Source organism: Medicago sativa, chromosome 5, assembly GCF_051527215.1.
Source record: "Medicago sativa cultivar Bolivia chromosome 5, Bolivia_mono, whole genome shotgun sequence".
Lineage (NCBI taxonomy): Eukaryota > Viridiplantae > Streptophyta > Magnoliopsida > Fabales > Fabaceae > Medicago > Medicago sativa.
This window is the reverse complement of record NC_140753.1, coordinates 44,884,483-44,892,468: the sequence shown is the minus strand read 5'-3', so window position 1 is coordinate 44,892,468 and position 7,986 is coordinate 44,884,483. Positions and strand designations below refer to the sequence as shown.

General features: G+C 37.5%; 1 non-coding gene across 1 annotated transcript; it reads left to right on the top strand.

Annotated features, from left to right (window-relative positions):
- Positions 1–4,829: 4,829 nt before the first annotated feature.
- LOC146922367 (small nucleolar RNA R71) lies at positions 4,830–4,936 on the top strand. Its single transcript, XR_015012955.1, has one exon. It is a non-coding gene; the product is annotated as a small nucleolar RNA R71 (small nucleolar RNA).
- The last annotated feature ends 3,050 nt before the right edge of the window (positions 4,937–7,986 follow it).

The window sequence follows — 7,986 nt, the reverse complement described above, 5'->3', positions numbered from 1 at the left end:
TAGTCCTAGCTTGCAAAATTCATCATCTCAAGCCAGGTTTGGTTAAGAATTTATGGCTTACCACAAGAATTGGAGACCTAGAATCTTGTTTGCCACAGCAAGTAGTGTGGGAACTCCAATTTGTACCGACTCGCATCATCAAAACCTACGATTGAAAGAACATTCGGTCAATTTGCTAGGGTGTTGGTTGATATGGACGTGTCTCAAACTTTAAGGTATAAAGTGTTGGTTGAGAGAAAAGGCTATGCATTTTTCGTTGATTTAGACTATGAAAATGTCCCCGCATTCTATACACATTGTTGGAAGATTGGACATCATTTAGAAATCCTGTAAGTTTTTAAACAAAACAGATGGGAAAGATAGTGAAGGGTTGGCCAAGAGGAAGTCCGAGGAAGTAAATAAAAAGAAATATATGGAAAAAAGGAGTTAGTAAAACAGGGGAAGCAAAGTTAACGACCCTATTATTGTTGATGAAGAGAAGGAAACAAACCAAAATAGAACCAAGCCGAGGAGCTCATTAACACGCAATTGGCTGGTACTAGTGGTGTTAAAAAAATAGTAGATATCCAACAACAAAATCAGCTTTTGAGGCACTTTCAAAGGAGACGGTGGATCATGAGCAAATGAAGGATGCAATGCGTGATCAAGATGAGGAGCTAGAAAAAGAAATCAATGATGAGTTGGATTCCAATGAACAGACAAATTCACAATTAGAATTTGTTGATGCTACTCAATTCAATAAGGTTAATAACGACACCGAAGAGGAGGAAAGTGTGGAAGCAAGCTCGGATCTACATGGAGCCGCAAAGATTTATTGGTTCATGGTGATTAGGGAACAAGAAGAGCTGAGATTGAAAAAGTAATATTGATTTTTGAATCAATCTTGGGCAAATATGGCAGAGGACGTACAAGCAGTAACAAAATTTGCCGAAAGAGTTAGAGGGAGCATTACCGTAAAACAATTGAATGATGATGATGGTTTTCAAGTTGTGAAATCAAAAGGTAAGGCTACAAAAAAACTATCAGAAGTAGCACCGCAGGGAAGGCCGGTAATTTCAAGCCTTTCAAATGAGAATCCTTTATTGGAACATAAGGGGTATTGCTAACTCCCCATCAAGGTTAGCTCTTAGAAGATTAATCTTACTTCATAAACCCGATATAGTGATTATAGCTGAACCATGGATGAACTTTGATCATTTTCCTTCAACTTGGTTACATAGATTAGGTTTTAAGATTTTCTCATTCAATGAGAGAGAAAATCTTCTTCCTAATCTTTGGTGTATTTGTTCTTTAGATTTAAATCCTACCATTATTGACAAAGATGATCCGCAAGTGTCCTTTACACTCCCCGTTCATAACTCAACCTTTTGTTTATCTCGCCATTTATGCATCTACTCGACAATTTACACGTAAAATCTCTTTGGCAAAAACTCTCTTCTTTACAAGCAGCAGCACCTCTTCCTTGGGCCTTTTGGTGACTTTAATGTCATAATGGTAGCTCATGATCATAGTGGTAGATTCCCCCCGCCTAGAAACCCTATCATAGACTTTCAAACTTGGACAGACAACCATGATTTAATCCATCTTCCCACCAGAGGAGTTTTCCTTACTTGGAACAATAGAAGGTCGTGTAATAGACACACCAAAAAGACTTGACAGGTCCATATGCAATCAATCAATGTTAGATTCCCTCGTTCCATTCTTTCTTGTTCAACTTTAACCAAAACCAGATCGTACCATCACCCTCTCCTTCTTGATTTCCAAATTACCGACCAATCTTTTGCTTCAAACTTTAAATTCTTGAAGATGTGGACCCTCGACAATGACCGCAAGAATATTGTCTCCGAGACATGGAACATAAGAGTTATCGGTTGTCCCATGTACATTCCGACCACTAAGCTCAAAATTCTTAAAAACAAGCTTAAGCAAAGGAAGAAGGAAGTGTTTGGTAATATTCATACTTACGTAAATGAAGCGGAAAAAAACTTGCAGACATTCAACATCAAATCAACACTAATGGCCATAGTGATGATCTCATGAATGCAGAGAAGCTCGCAAAAATCAATTTAGAGGATGCCCCGAGCAAGCAAGAGGTATTTTGGAAGGAAAAGCTAGAATGAAGTGGCACGTTGATAGGCCAAACCGCAAGTGCACGGTCTATCGAAGTAGTAGTAAAAGAGAGTATCGTTCCGCTAGGGAGTTGTTCAATTTAACTAACTTTTTAGAGAATGATTAGAGGAGAAGAAAGATTAAAAAGTAGAGAGTTCAGTTGTTGAAAGTAAACAACAATAATAAAAAGAGCCTTGGGATTATTGGTTCGTCATAATAACAAGTCCTTCACTAGCCAAGACCTTAACTCATAATTTCATGTTTTATACCTAATTTCTAAAGACCGGTTTCCCTTTAGCCCTCACCTTTCCGACCAAGTCCAAGGAGATTTTACCTCTAGCAACCAAACCTATTTCACTGATTTGATTACTAGAAGAAGCTTATAAGGATTGAAACTACACATGTCTCAAGAATTACAAAGACTATTTCAATCGCTCTCTGCAATTCTTGTCTAAATTCACTTGTTCCAATATCAAAGCTCCGCTTTCGCATTATGAATTAATATTTGGGATGATGGATTAAGAATTATCAAACCTTCCACTTTCGTTTCCACAAGCTTGATAATGGTTAATCCATGTTAAAACGGTGAATTTAGATTAGAAATTAAGATTACATGAAATTAGGTTAAAGCTTGGTGCGATTAGGATTATGTCATCGACTTATCCAACAATCCCAAGACAAGAGAAATCTACTCACTCATGCTCATCGTAGACATAAAGCAAGAGAGAAAGCATAAAATAAATTGCAAGAAAGTAAAGAAATAAAAGAACTTTATTAAGAAAACAATTGTCACTATTGAATTCGAAGAAATAAATTACCTACAAAAGCGTAAGAGAGAAAGCATAAAATAAATTGCGAGGTTCCGGAGTTTTGCTTTGTTTGGCTTGCAAAGTCCGGCACGGCCGTGCAGAGCCGGGAGCACGGGCCGTGCCAACCTTCGGACACAGTGGCTTCAAAAATTTTCAACTTTCTCAAATCATACTCGGACAATTACCTACAAAACACTTAAAACAACCGAAAACAAACAAAATAAAGCAAATAAATGCGTGGGTTGCCTCGCACGAAGTGCTCTTTTAGTGTCATTAGCTTGACAGCTAGAAAGAGTCCTTAGAATGGATCAAAGAGATCATGTTGTGTAGATGACGCTATGAAGTGTTCTTTCACATCATGATCCTTAAGCAAAGCACAAGAGTAAAGAGCGTGACCTTTCATAGGGACGTGATCCAGCTTTATCACTCACTTGAAAGACAATCCTACCATTTTGAACATCAACAAGAGCTCCAGCTATGCGAGGAAAGGTCTACCTAGGATTATAGGGACGTGATCGTCCTCTTCAATGTCAACTACCACAAAATTAGCCGGGATGTATATTCCTTCTATCTTAACGGGTATGTCTTCAACAAAACCAACTAAGTTTATAGTAGAACGATCAGCTAACTTCAAGACCAACTCGGTAGGTTTCAACTCACCTATCCACATCCTCTTAAAGAGGGACAAAGGTAACAAACTAACACTAGCTCCTAAATCACACAAGGCTTTGTCAACGGTCTCACTCCCAATCATACAAGATATGACAAAACTACCTGGATCTCTAAGCTTAGGGGGTGTCTTTTGGATAATTGCACTAGTTTCCTTAGCTAAAGCTATCATCTCACTATGCTCTATAGCCCTTTTCTTTGAAAATTTCTTTTAAAAACTTAGCATATAGAGGCATTCGAGAAAAAGTTTCCGCAAAGGGGATTTTAATGCAAATTTTCTTAAGGATGTTGAAAAATTTATTAAATTGACCTTCCAAGTTGAGCTTAGCAAGTTTTAAAGGGGAAGGAGCTTTGGTCTCATCAATCGGTTTCTCACTTTCTATCACAGTTTTCTCACCTAAAAGCTTGACACTTTCTTTCTCAATGTTTTTAACCTTAGCAATAGTTTCTCCTAACTTACTATACCCAATAGAAATAACATTAACATGAGCTTTGGGATTGGCTTCGGTTTGACTAGGAAAGACACCCGGTGTTTGAGAAAGGGTGGCCACTTGTTGGGCCACTTGGGAGATTTGGGTTTCAAGCATTTTAGAATGAGTAGCAATAGAGTCAACTTTGGTATTGAGTTTGGAAAGAGAATCGGTCATAAATCCAGTTTGGTTTTTAAGTTCTTGAAGTTGTTTAGATTGTTCAGAATAGAGTTTTCCAATAAAATTTCCAAAATAGATTTCTCGAGCGACTCTCTCGGTTGATTGCATAGCCAGTGGTGCTACTTGTCCATAAGGATTTTGAGGGTTTTTATAAAAGTTTTGATTTTGCCTCATCCCTTGGTTATATTGAGCGTAGTTCATTTGCTCAACACCATTAATAGCACTACGTAGTTGGAAATCAACACCAACATGACCAGATATACCACAGATTTTACAAGAAGGAGATGTAGAAGTAGAAGTGATGGCACTAACATTAAATTTTTCAAATTTTTGGGTTAGTGCATCAATCTTAGCAACAAGGTGATCATAGTTAGAGACTCCGTACATACCGCTCCTTTTTGGAGGGTGAATAATTGTTGATGGCTCTCTCGTCGGTCCACTTGTAATGATTTTGAGCCATATCTTCAATCAAGGCATATGCCTCCGTGTAATTCTTGTTCATTAGATCTCCACCCGCAAACTCGCATCACCGTACATCTTAGTGGTATAAGACAAGTCATTATAAAAAGTGTGGACTATGAGCCACTTCTCTAAACCATGTTGGGGACAAAGTCTAAGCATTTCCTTGAAACGCTCCCACGCATCATAAAGAGACTCCCCATCTTTTTGATTGAACCGTGTAATTTGGTCCCTTAGTTTAGCGCTTTAGAGGGGGGAAAGAACTGGGCAAGGAATGCTTGCCTCATTTGATCCCATGAAGTAATGGAACCGACTTCAAGGGAATGGAACCAAGCGCTAGCTCTATCCCTTAAGGAAAAGGGAAAGAGATGAAGTCTTACGGCTTTTTGGTTCTCTTTTATGGTTCCACTAATTCATAGGAAAACAGAGATGTGAAGATTGGGATCCTCGGTGGGGGATCCCAAAAATTGGTTTTGCTGCACCAAGTTAAGAAGGGCATGCTTGATTTCAAAGTTGTCATCCTCAACCGTTGGATACACAATAATAGCTTGTGGCTCAGCCATAGACGGCGTTGCATACTCTTTGAGAGTGCAATTAGCCATGGCGGTATTATTTCGTGCGTCTCTCTTTCTTCTTTGCAAAAACCTTTCGATCTCGGGAATGAATACCACTCGATTTCGGTTTTTCGCCTAAAAAATTGAGAACCCAAGAAGTTAATGATAACGGAGAGAGTAAAAGAAGAAGAAAGAAAAGAAAGAGAAAAGAAAAAGAAAAAGGAATTCTAATCAAAAAGAAAAGTTAATTAAATTAGTTAACTCCCCAAGAACGGCGCCAAAAACTTGATAGGCCAAACCGCAAGTGCACGGTCTATCGAAGTAGTAGTAAAAGAGAGTATCATTCCGCTAGGGAGTTGTTCAATTTAACTAACTTTTAAGAGAATGATTAGAGGAGAAGAAAGATTAGAGAGTTCAGTTGTTGAAAATAAATAACAATAATAAAAAGAGCCTTGGGATTATTGGTTCGTCATAATAACAAGTCCTTCACTAGCCAAGACCTTAACTCATAATTTCATGTTTTATACCTAATTTCTAAAGACCGGTTTCCCTTTATCCCCTCACCTTTCCGACCAAGTCCAAGTGATAGTTTACCTCTAGCAACCAAACCTATTTCACCGATTTGATTACTAGAAGAAGCTTATAAGGATTGAAACTACACATGTCTCAAGAATTGCAAAGACTATTTCACCGCCTTTGCAATTCTTGTCTAAATTCACTTGTTCCAATATCAAAGCTTTGCTTTCACATTATGAATTGATATTTGGGATGATGGATTAACAATTATCAAACCCTCCACTTTCGTTTCCACAGCTTGATAATGGTTAATCCATGTTAAAACGGTGAATTTAGATTAGGAATTAAGATTACATGAAATTAGGGTTAAAGCTTGGTTCGATTAGGATTATGTCATTAGACTTATCCAACAATCCCAAGACAAGAGAAGTCTACTCACTCATGCTCATCGTAGACATAGAGAAGAAGAGAGAAAGCATAAAATAAATTGCAAGAAAGTAAAAAAATAAAAGAACTTTATTAAGAAAACAATTGTCACTATTGAATTCCAAGAAATAAAGATGAATATTTGTGATGAGATGCTACTCTATTTATAGTTTACAATCGACTTAAAATTTAAGCAACTACAAGGGCTATTTAGTAAAACTAAAACAGAGTAGCTTGGGCCCTAAGAAAAAGCAGCAAAAAGACATTCTGTGGGGTGGCACGACCGTGCCACATGTTGGCATGGGTCGTGCCAAGCTTCGACTTGGGGGATTATATTTTTGTTCCCGAATCTTTCGTATTTTCGCTCCGAATCAGTTCCTTAATTCTTTCTTTTGCTCCAAGACTCCTTCCATCCAATATTCATTCCCGAAATATAAAAATATGCAATTGAAGTAAAATAATTCGAAAAGGAAATAATATTGCAATAAAATCAAATCAAATCAAATCAAATTAAAACGACACTAAATATTATCCTAAAACTAGCTAATTAATGACTCATCACACATGGATGGTGACAGAATACTAGACATTTCCACAGCAGTAACAAAAATAAAAAACAAAACAAAACTCATCTCTTCAATAAGAAATGAGGAAGAGATTCTTACTGATCCACAAAGAATATCTAACCATATTGTTAATTATTATGAAAATATTTTTGCTTCTAACTTTGTTTTGCAGATGCATCTCTAGTGGAGGAAGTCATACCAAATCTTATTGATGAAACAACAAATAGACTGCTCACAATGGTCCCTTCTAATCAAGAAATCAAGGAGGTTGTATTCGATTTGAAAATGATAGCACTCCTGGACCGGATGGATTTGGGGCAGCCTTCTTTCAATGCTACCGGGAGATAGTACATAAAGATGTTATTGAAGCCGTCACTGAGTTCTTCACTTCTTCTTGGCTTTTTCGAAACTATAATGCTAACTCCATCATTTTGATTCCTAAGGTTCCTGGTGCAGATGTGGTGGAGCAATATAGGCCAATATCTCTTGCAAACTTCAAGTTCAAAATTATTTCCGAAGTGCTAGCCGACAGGTTATCAAAAATTCTGCCACACATAGTTTCAAAGGAGCAAAGAGGTTTTATTAGGGGCAGGAATATAAAAGATTGCATAGCTTTAGCTTCAGAAGCTATGAATGTGTTAGACAAAAAGCTTTTGTGGTAACTTAGCTCTCAAGATTGATGTCTCAAAGGCTTTTGATACTCTCAACTCGGGAGTTCTTGATCAAAGTTTTACAATCACTTGGTTTTAATCAATTTTTTTGTAATTGGATCAAAGTCATTTTAAACTCAGCAACAGCTTCTATTTGCATAAATGGTTCTCAACAAGGATACTTGCAAAAGAGGGGTCAGCAGGGGATCCCTTATCACCACTTCTCTTTTGTCTTGCAGAGGAAGTGTTAAGTAGGGGCATCAGCAAATTAGTTGAGGAAGGAAAGGTTGAATTGATATCTGCTTCTAGGCATGCCACCATTCCTTCACACTCGCTTCTATGCAGATGATTTGATGGTTTATTGTAAAGGGAAAAGAGTTATTTACAAGATATGCTGAATGTTCAGAACAAGTGATTAATGTGAGAAAGTCTTCCATTCATGCTGGCGGTGTCAGTCAAGATAGATTACAAGACTTTGTGGAGATGCTTGGATTTTCTATAGGCGAGCTTCCCTTTACCTATTTTGGAGTCCCCATCTTTAAAGGTAAACCTAAACCCAATTATTTTCAATAAATTAT